This window comes from Acanthisitta chloris, unplaced genomic scaffold (genome assembly GCF_000695815.1).
Source record: "Acanthisitta chloris isolate BGI_N310 unplaced genomic scaffold, ASM69581v1 scaffold3098, whole genome shotgun sequence".
Lineage (NCBI taxonomy): Eukaryota > Metazoa > Chordata > Aves > Passeriformes > Acanthisittidae > Acanthisitta > Acanthisitta chloris.
This window is the reverse complement of record NW_008687416.1, coordinates 49,380-65,315: the sequence shown is the minus strand read 5'-3', so window position 1 is coordinate 65,315 and position 15,936 is coordinate 49,380. Positions and strand designations below refer to the sequence as shown.

At 41.9% G+C, this 15,936-nt stretch overlaps 1 protein-coding gene across 1 annotated transcript in view; it reads right to left on the bottom strand.

The window, feature by feature from the left end:
- LOC103807817 (hephaestin-like protein 1) overlaps window positions 1-8,399 on the bottom strand; it is a 33,504-nt gene extending 25,105 nt beyond the window's left edge. The window contains exon 1 of the mRNA XM_009080568.1: window positions 8,260-8,399. The gene's annotated coding sequence lies outside the window, so the exon portion shown is untranslated. The remainder of the gene's footprint in view (window positions 1-8,259) is intronic.
- Between the last annotated feature and the right edge of the window lie 7,537 nt (window positions 8,400-15,936).

Sequence of the window (15,936 nt, the reverse complement as noted above, 5' to 3'; positions counted from 1 at the left end):
GCAGGAAAAGAAAACCAAATTAAGTTTTTTCAAAAGCCATTAAGACCAATTCTAAACAACTAGTTTGACTTCCTGTAAGAGTAACATTAAATATGTTTTGCATGAAATGCATAATTTCTACATTCCAGAGTCTATGGAGAATCCAACATATGGTCAGTGGTTAACATATTACAGCTTTTAAATACCTGTTCCCTTCAAAGCCTGAATTGCATTTGCAGTCTAATATCATCTAGCTCCACACTCCAACCACTAGTTCCCATCAAGCCCTCTCTCAGATCAAAGAAGCCACATACCATCAAGAACCTCTTTTCTATGCAGGCACTTGCACAAGTTTTAATTAATTGACTAAATTGACTCCCTACCCTTCTTCTGGACAAACCAAGTGCACTGACATACTTTACACCACAAATCCTTCCCAAAGCTCTTTTGTGAAAGCAAATATTTCTCTATTTCTTTTGAAGTCTGAATACAAAAACTTACACAATAGGAAAGTAATATTCCAGCTAGGACCAGAGATGGTCCCAGTCAGTATTTCTTGCACAACTGGGAAATAGTTTTGCCATTTTAGCTATAACATCACACTGGCAACCCATGTTCATCCCAAGTGTGATAACATAAAATCCATTTTTTTTACTTCTCGGCAGGTTACAACTGACGAGTATGATACACATTCTTCATCCCTAATTATCCCACACAAAGAGGGCAGAAATGACTCACTTTGCTACATAACCTGCAGTGGACTGTATGAGCAGTTTCACCATGACTGACTGCTCCATGAGTTTGAACTTCCATGCTTCCTAACAAATTCATTAGAACACTGAACCAAGTTTTCCTGACGTGTCAGTGGCAGAAGTATAGAAACTTCATATTTACAGTGAGATTTTGTGACTAGTCAGTTCACTTGCTTAACCAATTTTGTTTAGATGCTTCTGTGAAGTGCCATCAACCTATGTGGTGGATGTCATGTGAATTGAAAGATATGATTTGCTCCAAGGTCTTTACTATAAGGTCCACTACTTCCTCTACCCAAACCACTCTATGATTTCTATGACACCATAATTCACAGCATCCCCCATCTGTAGTCATTACACCTCCATGGTCACTGTCTAAAACAGACCCCTAAAGTGATCCAGATGTAAAAGTTTCCAAACAGAATGTTTTTTCATTTGAAAAATGTTCTTTATAATGTGCCACAAGTTTTGGCACGAATTGAAATGTTGCCAATGATACTGCTGTGGCAGAAACAGTCAGCTAGGACGGAGGGGAAGGGACAAAAGCTTCTCTGTCTGCTTCTTCACAGAATAACTCCTGTCAGAAAAATACAACCCAAAAGCATGGTTAAGGAATGTGTTGTCAAGAAATCTGGATTTTCGGTGAATTAGCAGGTCTGTGGTAGTTCTTTGTGCACATAGCAAGACCTGGCAAGTCACACCACATTCACCAAGAAGATACCAGCCACTGCCTGGGGGGAAGAGCTGCTACAAGATTCTTTACCACAGAGTAGTAGATGGTGTCAGTAGGAGTGCAGTGTAAATCCACATGCTTCATTACCTCATGGCAATGCATTCATGTGGCTATAACCTAATCAAAATTGTGAATTGATTTTCAAAAAATGGTTCATAAGAAATTTTCTTTGGAAAAATGTCAAATAGATTTTTCACAAAGTCCCTAGTTTCAGGAGATATTTTTCAGCAAATGTTTTTTTCCAATTTCATCAGCCACCAAATATTTTAAATGAGGTGCTGAAGTGGCACCATACTTTCCCCATGATGACAGTGCCTCTATGCCCTTGGCTTTCTGGCCAGACAACATTTCATACTCTCCCATAACACCCCTAGGATAAAGTGTCTCTCCTGCAGAAGAAGAAATATACCCCACAAAAATACACTTCTTAATCAGGCTTTGTTAAATGCTTCACCCACTGTCAGTGCAATGGGTATCAGCTGCAGCCAGTCACAGTGTAGGCAATGCCCTTCTGTGCAGGGCATCAAGCAATGCAAGAGTCATGGAGGCTGAAAGAGATCTCAACGTGAAAGGAGTAACCTGGCCTCTTGGTCCTGGTTAATTATGTGTTTCCTTTAACCATTGTCCAAAAGAAAACAACCAGACAACTCTGTGAGACAAATTTGGTGCCCTTCCATTGTGTTACAGACCCAGGCTCTTCAATTGCTTCCTTTTCTTCTAGATTCACAGTCTCCAAAGGGCAGAAGAGTTTTCCTATCCAAAATGTTGTGATGTTTGGGAGTTACTTGGAATGTAGACACTTCAGCCTGAGTCCTCTTTCTATCTGGGAGGGGTAAAGCCCAGTTCTTTTGTATATACAGAGACACATGTTTTCAGCACATTCTTTTGATTGCCCTCAGTACCTGAGAACAGAGCACACTGGTGGTTGTGAGTCCCACTCTAGGTGTCCAGGCTGTCCTATTTCACCCAGGAGGATTTTGAGTGTTCATCTCAGCCTTGTAAGTAGCTGGTAACGCTGTGCCTCTTTACAAGTGTTGCTGTGCTGCATATTACAATGCTTAAAGTCCTCAGAAGGAATACTCACACTGGAGCTAATGCTTCCTATCTATCATTCCTCTCTTATTACAATAAGACAAACCTTCTCCCTGCCTCTTCATGTTCTCAGCTCACTTTAAGCTGCTTCATCCTCCTGCTGACTTTGTGATAATGCTGCCTGAACCTCTTTCAATTTTCTGGTCTTGTGCAGACATAAGAACTGCTCCTCTAGATTTTAACAATCTCTCTCCAACTCAGTTGTCAGCCTGTACTTCATGTGCATAAAATTGTGCAGCTCAGCCAGCCCCACTTGCTATGGGGAAGGGGAAAACTCCATCTTCTGGTGCTGTACCCACGCAAGCTTCCTAAATTCGCTCCTGCATCTCCTCCAGCCAGGCCAGTCTTGAAGTTACATACAGAGATAAGCAGGCTTGAAAATTAGGGCATAAAAAAAATCTTATTCAGACTACAAAAGCCATACGTTTCCTGCCTTTACTTCTGTGCTTGATTTCATTTTGCTGATTGACCACTCTCAGCAGTTCCTAAGATCCAAGAAAAGTTGACAATGCACATAATAACAAGGAGTTATTAATAGGGAATTAACTCCTTAAAATAAGTGTTTAAGAAAGTGTTTAAGTGCTTAAAATAAGTATTTAATTCCTTAAAAATAAGTGTTAACATCATTATAGACATTCATCTTCCTGCAATGATGAGCAGTATGACTCTTCCAAGTGAGAGAAAAACAAGAGCATCAAGTACATTCTATTGCATATCAAGACTAGACATGCAGATAATCTGCCATCTCCACCTAGGACCATGAGTTAGGGTAGGACCATGAGCTAAGTGTAATTTCTACATCTATTTCTCTTATCACACAGAAGAAGTGTTTTGCCATCATTTTTACCATGTTAAATTTACCTTTAATCTTAAGAAACAGAGCTACGACCTAACAGAAGTTATTTTTTCTGAGAGATGCTTACATGAGTACTGTGTTACAATGTGCAGTAAGAAATGGAAAGAGCTACATGTTGTGCATGGCCAAGCAAACAGCTCCTCAGGTCCTTGCCGGTACGATTTCTAAGCCTCCTTTGACTTTGTTTGCTGCTGTAATCACCACTGAAAAATCAGCACTCAATAACTACCAGATACGGAGTCCTGAATTTTCTCCCATGGTTAGCATTCCCCATAGCCACTCCTGGGTGTATGTTCCTGGGTGCAACTGAAGGCAGATGCAAACTTTCTTTTATTGCCATTGTTCCACTAAAGTCCCATAGATTTTACACTCATGACCATTTAAACAACAATCTTTATGGGTTTATTCCCTAAAATCTGTTAATGGTGAAACCTTCCTTACTTTCTACCCTCTTCATATACTCTATGGCTGGGTTTGTAACAGATTTTTTCACCTCAGAGTTCCCAATTTTTCCTGTGGCTGAAGCAAGTCAAGATACTGTCCATGGCTCCAGACTGCCCAAATAATTTTAACCCCTAAGTCACATAACCTGTTCAGGGTAACCTTCTGCCAAATTATGACTCTCATGCTAAGGCCCATGCAATGTCTGCCCTGGAGGGATGGCCAGTGGAGGGGGACCAGTGGTGCCTACCCACCTCTGACCACAAAGTATCAAACAACAAAGTAAATTGTGTGTTCTCCAAAGAGAGAGAGACAAAGTTCTCAAAGGATGTTTTAGGATTTTTCTGACCCACACTAGCCACAGAAAAGGTCAACCAAATACGTAAAATCTTAGATGAAGCTCTGAGGTGTCACCAGTGTGGTATAATGGTGACACCTCCTGCAATAAACTTCTGCTTCTCCAGAAGTCAATAACAAAACTCCTCTCCAGGCTTCATTAGAGCCAGGATTTCACCTTGAGTGTCTTTTTGATGTTGACCCTTCCCACAATGATCATCTCCGATGATGCAATTGGGTTATTTGGCCACATAATGACTCAGCCATTAGTTTAGCATCTGTGACGACAGTTTCACCATCATTTGTCTGGGTGGGATCTCCTCATAGGCAAATTGCACAAACTGTGCAATGTAGCAACAAATTTGATGCTGTGGTAGCAAAAAGCACCCATTGGTGTTGGTGGGTGCCAGACTTGACCCAGCTAAAAGTAGGATTGGTGGCTGAAAGAGAAGGGATGAGCTGTTACATTGCGCAAAACTTACCAACATCTACCACCAGCAGAGCGAGATTTAAGTGTCCATCATATAAACTAGTATCTTAATTTGAAGAGATTGTCAACTAAACTCTAATCCTGAGGGATGAGCTACAATATGGAGAGAAATATTGATATATGTCAAGCCACAAACCTAGGTGTATTTTCCTCTTGAACTGCCATTTCCCATGTGACCATTAAAGGAAGCAGACAACATCCAAGCACAGCCTCCTACTGCAGCAGTACTCAAGCCCCAATTCACAAAATCTGACTGGGATCTGCAGCACATCCAGCAGCACTGGCAGCACCTTGAACCCTGTGTGTGCAGTCCACTGTGTTTTAATGATGTCAGCTCTTTCACCAGTTGTATCAGTGGGATGCTGAACATCTTCCCAGCTCCCCTACACCCAGTGGCTATAATTTGGATCTGGGATTTCCAAAGACCTGTGTGCTTCAGAAAATATAAGTTTAATTTTTGAAGACAGAATGGAGAGTGAAATATATTGGTTTCATTCATAACACTCCAAATTACAAGAATTAATAGAACAGCTTGAGGCCTCAATTAGATGAGACAAAGGACAGAGGTGAACAGCCTCATTAGTCTCTTTACATAAAACGCACTGATGCACAGCAAGATACTCGTTCTGTGCAAGCAGCAGTCTGGCCCTTGAGCACTGCAGTAAGACAAGGCATAATAAAAATTATCATCCAAGCAGAATAGTTATGCTAACACAGGGCTGTGTTTGGGCTAATCAGGTCTGGCAAGAGGCAACCCTTTCAGCTCACACCCAGGGAGGTTCTGATGCAGCACTAGGATTCCTGGCTCCAGAGGCAGCTCACTCAGCACCAGCACAGCGGGAAATGAGTATCATAGCTGTGCCTGGTGCCAGAATCAGCTCACCTGATTTCCAGCCCCATGCCTCAGCCACCAAAGCCTCCTTTATCCTCTTTACTGCTAAAACACAAAGGCCGAGGAAGACATTATTTACTTTGGCACAGCAACATTAAAAATCATCTCTTAAATGTCACTATCTGATCCAGGTAATTTAACACTTTCCATTGTACACTTGCTAATTCAGGATTTTCATTATCTACTGAAGAATGAGTGGATTTGATTATATCCCTGTGGGCTAGCTGGAATGAAACGGAGCATTCCTTTATGTGTATGCACCAACTCTTTTAAAAAGAATCCATTTGTCTGCAACATCTATGTCTTCATTTCCCTCTTAATAAAACTGGGATAGTGCCCCATCAGAAGGGCTCTGTGAGGATGCATCACACGATGAGAAGTGCTAGGCTCAGTGAGCCTGGATGTTGCTGCTTGCCAAACACAGCTGGCTCAAAATGCATTCGTGTCCCTAACTGGGAACTGATCCTTAAACTTTGCTTGTGGAACTACATTGTTGATAATATCCAGAGCAACCAATTAATTAGCTGAAAGGTTATCCATTAGTATGCTGCTTTAAATTTACATTAGCAGTTACTCTAAAGGGCTGAATTCTCAAAATAGGTATTACTGGTTCACTATTTAACCCACATGCAGACATGAAGACATGCTATTATTCCAGAATATACCAATTCATTCTGGCTCAACTCAATACAGTTTGAAAATGGAGTAAAATAGTAACAAGAATCACTTAATTATTCTGTATGGGAAGAGTTCATGGCAAACAGCTCCTCAGCTTTCAGTGTACAGTCTACATTAAAATCCTCTGTGGGTAAACCCTTTGGAATTAGCATTCTGTGTTTGTTACACTACAGTGATGACTGAAGATGTAAGTTAGCTTCCCTTGCTGTCATGCCATTGTATAAAAGGCATCACATTTGTGTCACAGACTTAACAGTAAATGTGCCACTTGATCTTCAGGGAGCACAAAGTGCAGACAACCTTAAAAGCACAATTTACAGGACAGATTCCAATCTCTCTATGGTATTGGTATGGATTTACAGTAGCTGCTCTTCAGTTAAATCTGAACTATTCCATAGTGAGAGGTCTCCTAGTTTAGTGAGTGAAAAAAAGTTATTCTTTGCTATAAAGAGTAGAAAAGTGAGGCATTCAGGTATTTAACATAAGTGAAGAATAACCTTGCCAGCAAAGTTTATTCTCTTGGGCTGGGAATAAATTATCACCCTTAATTCTACCTATAAAGGTAGCACCTATTGACTTGGATGCTATCTGCATCCTCTACCTATTAAAAGCATAAATTTGTATTGAAAAATAAAACTCTTTCTTTCCTCCTGCTTGTGGCAAAATAATTTCCTTTATGAAATTCAGCTGTGATCTGAAATTACTGAGAATTTCCTAGAGAACACTCCAGCATTGCTTTGGGATTTTCTGAAAAGTCAGAAAGGACACTTCCATTTCTAACTCTTGGGATGCAGCATCCAGCTCCCACTGTGCCTCCAGACCTGGTATGGACACCAGAATCTCCTCACTCACTCACTCACAGCTCCCACCCCAATCCCAAGCCTAGACTCAGAGGAAGGACTCCCAGACTATCTCTAGGGTGTCAAAGATATTAATGAAATCTTAGAAATATTCCTACACGTTTGAAGCCAATGCTGTAACAAGTAACAGGTTTAAACTAAACGAAGGTCAATTTAGAGTAGATATAAGGATGTTTTTCACAATGAGGGTGGTAAAACACTGACACGTGTTGACCAGAGAGGTGGTGGATACCCCATCCCCGGAAACATTCAAGGTTAGGTTGGACACAACTCTAAGCAACCTCATCTAGTGAAAAATGTCCCTGATCATGGCAGGGCAGGTGGACTAGATAACCTTTAAAGGTCCCTTCCAACTCAAATTATTCTGTAGAGAGTCACCAAGGATTGGTGCCATTCCCACTCAATGCCCAAGCCAGCTTTCCCAGTTTTGGAGGAAACACACAGCCAACCCCAGCAGTGTGGACATGAGAGCAGACACCTGTTGTCCACTGGCTGAGGCACAGTTCATCTCAGTGCTTACCTACGCTCTCCAGTTTCAGTACAGGTGATCACTAGGAGTTCTGTCAGACCATTTGCTGTTGTATATCTAAGCAGTTATCTAAGTAGATTTCCTAAATGGAGGTCCCCACAGTTGTATATATAGCAGGGATATGGGGGCTTGCATCTCATTCTCAGGTACTGTACACATCTGAATTTTACAAAATCATGCCAAGTTTCCCAACTTTAATCATCTCACAGGGAAAAAAATAAAAATCTTTTGCCGATTAAACAGACTTCTCTATCTTATTGCAAAGAGCTGTGCTTGACTATAGCAAAGTTGCTGTTTGCTTTTGGATACCAAGTCCCAGAAATACTTGCATCTCCATGAAACACACAGAGGAGATTTTAAGCCCACTGTCTGGTGCTTTTTTGATAAGTATCGACTCCTTAACATTCCCTTCAAATATACACTATCACCTTGCTTAATCAACCACCATGGAAGAGAAGCCAGTCCAAGTCCACTCTTGCCTTGAAGATGAAATCCCATCTATGATAGCATCATCAGAATAAAACCAAGAAAAAGGCCATCTTAAGACATTTGCAGCAACATTAACCATGATAACCAATTTTGTTTGGAGCTGCTGATACATAAAAGCCCCCAGTCACTTACTTGTCCTCTAAGAGGCTTTGTCCCGTGATCAGATTTTTCCCAGATGGTGCATAGTCCCAGTTCTCTTCCACAATCCCGAGGTAGTATGTTCTGGTCTTTGCTTCCACCACTGCAAACAGCCAGAGGAACCCCAGGGCACAGAGGCAGCCACCACTCCGCACAGGAGACATTTGTGGTAGTGACTGGGAGGCTGGCAGCGGGCAGGCGGCAGCAGGGTGCACCACAGTGAGCTCACCCCTCCCTCCCTCCCAGCTCTTGACAAGTTATAAATAAGGAAGGGACAGAGCAAAGCTCCTCCTTTTCAGCAGGTTAGGACTGGGATAGGTAGAGAGCCTGACTATGCAGGGAGGATGTTGCTGTCAGGGCAGGATGGTTGCCAATCCTTTGGTGAGTGCATAAATTGCTCACTTTACCTGCCCAGGCTAGAGCCAGTTGGTGGTTTTCTGAAGTCTGGATGCTTTTTTTTGTCCTCCTTTTTCCAAGTTAGATGATATGGCATCTTGGGGTAGAGGAGGGGATGGTGTTTATGACACCTCTGTAAAAAACCTTTTTAAAAATTTTTTATTTTAAATTTTTTATCATTGGGATTTCTAAAGCTGGTATCTTACTGCCTTCATTGTAGTTTTTTTCAATTACATAACACTAAATTATAATCCAGTATTGTCAGAGAGAGAGAAAGAATTTGCCAGTGCCTGTCCAAATTCTGGGGTTTGCTGATCCATTTGTTAAGATTGCAAGTCATTGAATATATTCAGTTTTAGAGTGTCCAAAATGAGTCCTCCTTTTATAAGCATTCCTGGAAATTAAAGCCCTTATAAAGTCTTTCCATTTGGATGCCTAAGAATTGAGGCACACAAAGATCACTCTTTTATTAACCTTGGTAATTAACATGCCCACGTAGTTCTCTAGGAAATCAGTCCCTCCCTTTATAGCTTAACTTCCTCCAAGAGGATATCTGTTACCATCTTGAGAAAATTCAGTGTAGACCTATACTTGATAGGACAGGATATTCTAAACCACTTAGGAAACATCCCCAAAAATATCATCTAGGTGGCAAGACATATTGCAAAATCATTCTCCTCTCTTCTTAATTTTTAACAGACTAAAGGCATTAAAAAATACAGTTCTGGAATACAATTCTCGAGACTCATTGAAAGCTTTAACAGTTGTGAAATTCCCCTTTCAGCTCCAGAACCATCTGACCTCTTCCTGTTGAAGTGGATGGTTACTCACGGATAGGGCTGCAAGAGGCTTCACAAATGGATTTGGTAGGCATAGGTTTAATGCTGTCAGCCAAGATGTAGCTCAGTGATGTGAATGAGGTTTTATGTGGCAGTCGTGTGAAGTTCACCCTCAGGCATGCAACAGTGACTGCTACACATATGGTCAGCTTGCTGAACACCTCTCTCCATCACTGGTGTGCATGTCTCTCTGAAGCCACACACAGAATAACTCAAAAAATTATGAGGTTCACAGCAGTCCAGTCTCCAGCCACCTGGATCATGGTAGATCTCATCTGAATTAAGAGACAAGGCACACAGACACACAGAGTATCTTGCTAAAGAAGCTTTTGGTGCTTTAAGGCTATGCTTTGCATCTCTTTAGCTATGAGGACCAAAAGCTCAGTATACATGGGTTAAGGATACAGTCAGACAATTGCAAATGGTCAGCTCGATGCAAGAGTGAAAGCAGGAGTCCCTCCAGCTCTAAGTTTCTCTCTAACATATGCTGATGTTCATTTTCTCATGTCAGTTAATTGATGAACAATGAGAAGGACGAAAGGTGACAGGACAATACAGGTGCTGTACAAGCAGACATCCTGATCCTCAGAAGCAGCACCCACAGGCTTCCTGAAAACCTTGGAGACCTTGCTCATCTCTCCAGTCTTCTGCTGCAAGCCACATGCCACCCAGCTTCTTGGTTTCTCACATCAATCTTTATCCTCTTTTCCAAAACACTAATACTTAAAAATCATCTTCCTTTTCCACTGTTTTGTTATTTCACTTGGTTACTCAAATGATGACAAATAAAAGTGCTGTGATTCTAAAAGACATAATTAGAAAGCAAAAGACCATGATTGAGGGACAGGCAGAGCTTTGCCAGCTGGTGACACAGCTGTCAAACATGCCACAGGGTGGGCTATGAAGCTGTGAAAAGACCAAGGTGACACTTGGAGGTTAACAGCGTATCACTGTGGTCTTTGCATAGGTCCTGGGACCCTCCTGCAGGGAATACTTCCAGTGCTCAGAGTAGCTGTCCTGAGCCCAGGGAAGCTACAGACTTCATCTCCTGTCACTCAAGCACCTGAACATACAGAACTCAGAACACAATGCCTGTTATACAAATATTCATTGCCATGAAGTAGTAAGCACTTTGCGTTTAAATAGGAAATATGTTTATTTATAGGGTAACATGCACTTTGGGTGAGATTATGTGGAGCTCAATTACTTAAATCAGCCATTTGCATGGTGTTAGAGATATTTAAGGACTGGGTACAGGGCTGGTTTCATCTAGACAGCGTTGCTATGACTTCCTGTCTGTTTGCTTTTTTTGTAATTAAAGAATTCTGTTATATTTAACTAAATCTCTGTATATGTGGATTCATACGAGTCAAGTACATCAAGCTGATGGGGGAGTGTGCAATTCTGAGCTGGCACCTGACTGCACTATAGTAATTTAAATAATAATAGTGCTATGTCCTAGTTTTTCTATTGCTTCTCATGCACCCAGGATTGGGTCCTGCTTGCTTTCTTATTAGAATAACAATTTAAAATTCAAATGCGAAGTTAATTTATCTGTTTATTACTGTAAAATTTATTTGTGTAACAGGAGTAATGTGTGGACATTAGTACCCTGTATCAGCGATGTGTTGTAAGTCTGGTAAACGCCTTAGCTTGGCTTCAGCACTTACTAGATCTGGCAACTTGTATACCCTTTGCATCCACACATTAACACTTAATTACCTTGTCACATCATTAAACCCAGGCACATTTACATTCCGGAGTAGTGCTGTGGGCGTGACTCAGAAAAAGATGAAAGAACAACTGTTTTGCCGTTGCATCAGGAAAATTTCCGGGAAGCTCCCCTCCAGCAATGAGGTAATGGGATTAAGTCTGTCACTTTGTTCAGGATTCTTTCAGCAAAGGGATTGGATACCGGTTCTTCTGAGACTTTCTGTCCCTCTGAAGGCTAAAATTAGAGCATGGCTGGGTTTCAAAGTTTTGTAATGAGAAGCAATGTTCATAGGTCTGAAGGGTGAACATCTTGAGTACCAGTTCGTGAACATCACCAGTAGAGCTTTCTTTTTAAGTGCGTCAGGAATGATTGCAGTAACTAGCTTAAATTAGTGTACTAAAGCCCAGACCTGTGCCAACTAATGTTAGTGGTTTAACTACAATGCTTAAGTTAACCTTGTGATGGCCATAAGATCAATGAAGAGAGATGCTGGATGTACTGAGTTTCATTAGTTCCTTGAAATGAGGCAGATCAGAGATGAGCAATTTGTTCAGACTGCCTACTACTGAAGCCCAGTTAGCTTTCTCCACTGAGCAGATGATGAGCTGATCGTGCAGATTGTCTACTCTGTTCCCTCTGCTGCTTCTTGATAGCAACAGATTTCCCATTCATAAGTGCTCCTTCCCGATTCCGATGTTGGTTTGTGTCTCCATTGCAATCCAGTTTGAGTCTGTCTGTTTCCTGCATAAGATTACCCTCAGCTGGTATTTCCATCAACCCTGGAGCTGTGCCTGTAGTGACTATCCCAAGGTGACAAAGAGTGCCAGTGGTACATTTGGGAACTGAGTTACACCCCCCTAAGTTTCACACCACTCTTTTAACCAAGACATCCTCTCCCTTCATCAGTTTTCCCACACTCTCCAGCCATGAACACATATTAAATACAAAACTCTCATAAGTACCTCAATGAAAAACAATTTCTTTTGCACTTTCTAATAATTTTCTGATTTGCAGCAGTAGAGAACAGAATGTAAACCTCATGTTATCTTGGGTAGTCACACAAGGTGTATCTGAATTACTTGAATCTTTTAAGTTCACACTGGTAGGTTGGAAATCTCAAAAACCACCTGCCCTCCAAGGCATCCTCCATTTGCAATTCTGGATAGGACTTTGCTGAGAAAGGCTTCCTTGACATACACAGTACTTCCCAGGAGCACCTCAAGTCTAAGCACTGAAACCATTGGAGACAGAAAGACAAAAAAGCCACTGGAACTCCAAGAATAACAAGGATCTGTGATCAGTGAGGATAGTTGAAGGGCAGCTGTAACCCATATTACATATGACACAGTGAACCTGACTCACATCTGCCCAGAAGTCTTTGTGGCAGGACGGACACTGAACCCATCCCTCCAGATTCCCACATCAGAGCCCACATGGTTCCCCAGCGTTGCCTTCCAGCCATTTGGGCTCAGCCCACGTACCCATCTCAGGGTCACAATTGGACATTTACCGCAATGGTTGTCTAGAGATCATTAGGGCAGAATAATTTTCTCTGTACATCTCTGTGCAGACAATCTCCTTGCAGAACAGCTACTTCAGTACGTTACCCGCTGTGGACAAATCTTGAGTCAGGGTGTGAAAGGGAAAAAAGGGCTTCTGTTATATCAAAAGCAGCACACTGATCCTTTTTTTTTCCATGAAGGTTTTGAGCCAAACCCAATATCTACCACACTACCAACAAAGGACAGTACCGTAATTGAATTTAGACTTTAGAGAAACAAATTATACAGTAGGACAAAAACCAAATACATATACATTTGAAGAATATAAATGAATGTAATGATGAGAAGGAGGGTGTTTAACAGAGTACTGAAAGAAGCTGCAAGTTTGAAGAGATTACAGTAAATTGCCAAATAGGCTGGACAAGTGAAATGTGTTCAGCCTCAAAAGCCATTAAAACAAAGCTAAAAAAAGGAAGTTTTGTTCCTAATTAAAAGAAGCATCTTGCATGTGGTAACTCATGTAATATCTGCACTGCTAAAACAAGGTTAATACCCTGACAGAACTTCAAGATATATTATTTATGGGTTTCTATGGTGCTGCCTATTGTAGCACTTAACAAACATGAAAGAGCTTAATGTTACATCAGCACAGTGGGGTAGAGTGTGTTTATTAACCCTATTATACAAATGAGGAAAGAGGAAAGGTAAGTAATGCCCAGAAGCTCACACAGCAAGGCAGCCTGGTCTCTTGACTCCCTGTCTAGAGCTGGGAGCAAGGAAACAGCCCTCCTGCCCCACAGTCTTCCACCTGAGCATGAGGGTGGTGGAGACCAGGGTCTTGCTGGACTTTCACTGTTTCCTCTGGAAGTGATTTTGTGATGGGTTGCATGGTGAAACTCTTTCACACCCACATTTGCTGCCTGCCAGCAGGAGGGCTGATGTCACCACCTGAGGTCTCCCCCAAGCAGCTCCACTGTCAAATCTCCTCAGCTTCCCCATGGACATCATGGGATCCTCTTCCATCACGTCTCATAGTGTGACCTACTTACTTTAGAGGAAACGTGGCCCTTTTTTTTTCCTCCTATGAGATCACTGCCCCATTTTCTCTATGGGTAAATAGGGGATGTGTGGCAATAAACCCCAGCACTGGAAACCTTACCAGGACTATTTAAAGCAGGTAGCAGAAAGGAAGGTATCAAGCATTGTGTGCAGAAAAGAAAGAATTGATGTGATTGCATCTGCACAAGTGTCTTCCAAGCTATTGCAAACTCAACTCTGCCAGGCAAGCCATCCCCAGGAGTGCTATTAATCTGCATACTCCCAGCAGGCTTGTGACACTTTGCTTGGGGTCTGCTGGTTAAATGGGAGGGTGTTGTCTGGGGTGGAGGAGCTAACAGGAGTACCTGTGGTCCAGACAACCATGCAGTTTCTCTGCCTGAAAAGGAGAAAATGGAGAAAATGTTACAACCTTGCAGGAAAATGGAATGATGTGATTTATGGGATATGCAGATGACTGCCAACACTTTCAGTGTCTTTCATCTGTGTCTACAAAGCTTTGCAATAAGGATCAGCCCTACCACTCTTCAGTGACTCTGGTACTTCCTATTTGAAGGAGCCTGTGTTACAGCCAGAGAGCTATTCTGGGAATGGAAACCTTTCAAGGTCTGATACTAGAAAGCAAAATAATTTCTACAGTATTAGACATTCCATGCTATATGGAAAAATGCTCTCTTCCACCAGCCCAGTTATCAATTTGAAGAGCTTGCTGTGGTCTTCAAAACATTGCCTTTGTTTTATAATTCTATGTTAGTATCAAATCTAACACAGTTGCTACTGAGGATTTCTTCTTTCCTCTGCCCAGCTCTTGCCTAGTCTGTTCTGGGAATTGCAGAGCACCATTAGTTTAACAGAGACATGCAGGAGACAAGATAACTGCAGTTTAAGACTCCAGAGCTGGGTCAGGACTCTCCACACCTTTCTTTGCAAATGTGACATCCCACCCTTGAGGGGAAGGAAGAACCTAAGTAAGCACAAGTAAGGGCTTGTGAACACCATGGCAAGGATGTGGCCTGGTAAGCCCACACTTTGTATACAAGACTGATAAAATTTGCCAACTCTGGTGCAGATCCCTCTCCAAATGGGTTATGAAATGAAAGGCAGCACAATGCAAACCTGGCTGCACCATCCCTGGGTTCAAGCTGGAGTGTTTCTGTGCCAGAGTGCACTTACCTTTCTGAAATCAGAACTAACTCAGACAGAGTCACCCTAGCTATGCTAACATGGTGTCAGCTGAGCTTCCTCCTTTTCCAGGCCAGGTTAGTAGTTTGGATGGGAAACTTCATGAATGATGGTGCTTGAAGTGCTCCCTCCAGCTCCTGCAGGACCCGGGGCAGATCACACATGTCCACAGTCTGTATGCTTTGGAAGTAAAAAGTGGACAACAAACCCCACCTTTGGGCACCTCAGAAAACTGCCTGAGCCTCAGAAGTGCTGAGCAAGCTTCCCTATAGGAAGAAACGTGGTTTCAGCTGACTAACTGTAAGCACTCAGTTAGCCTTAGCTTCTCTTTCTTTGTGCTCCTCTGCAAAGTGGGGATGATTACATCTGAGTCCCTCTCTAGGTATTTGGAAGCTAATTTAGTTAATGCTTGTCAAGCACTTTCAGGTCTTCAGATGAAAGGAGCCGCAGATAGGCAAAGCATTGCTATTACTACTAATTATTTCTATTGTGCAAGGAGACATGAAAGCAACAAGAGTGATGATTACTCGCTTCCTTTACAAGTGTCAAGGCACAGTGCAAATACACAGACAGGGATCCTCCCTGCCCTGCAGTGCTCCTAATCTTACCAGCCAGATCAACCAGACAAAGACCGGGGAAAGGAGCACAAATCCAGACAAATGCAAAGCATGTAATGACTTATAGCACACGAGTCGGGGTTTTTTTTAACAGCTGCTTTTTGAAAGTGCTCTGTTAGCCAAAACCCACAATATCACTGTTCTGAGGTATTTCAAAATCCTAAACAATGTTCTCAAAAAAGAAAAGTTTTTTTACAAAAACCTACTAAGTGCTAATTCTCCTTATTTGACCTCTGATTTTTGAGCAGATCAAGCTTTGAAGTTTTTGTCTGCAGCCACGAGGACAGAAAATATTTCCCTCATTAAAGTCAAAATTCTCCATGAACAATTTGAAGTATTTAGACATGTAAGACAAATTCCTGGTG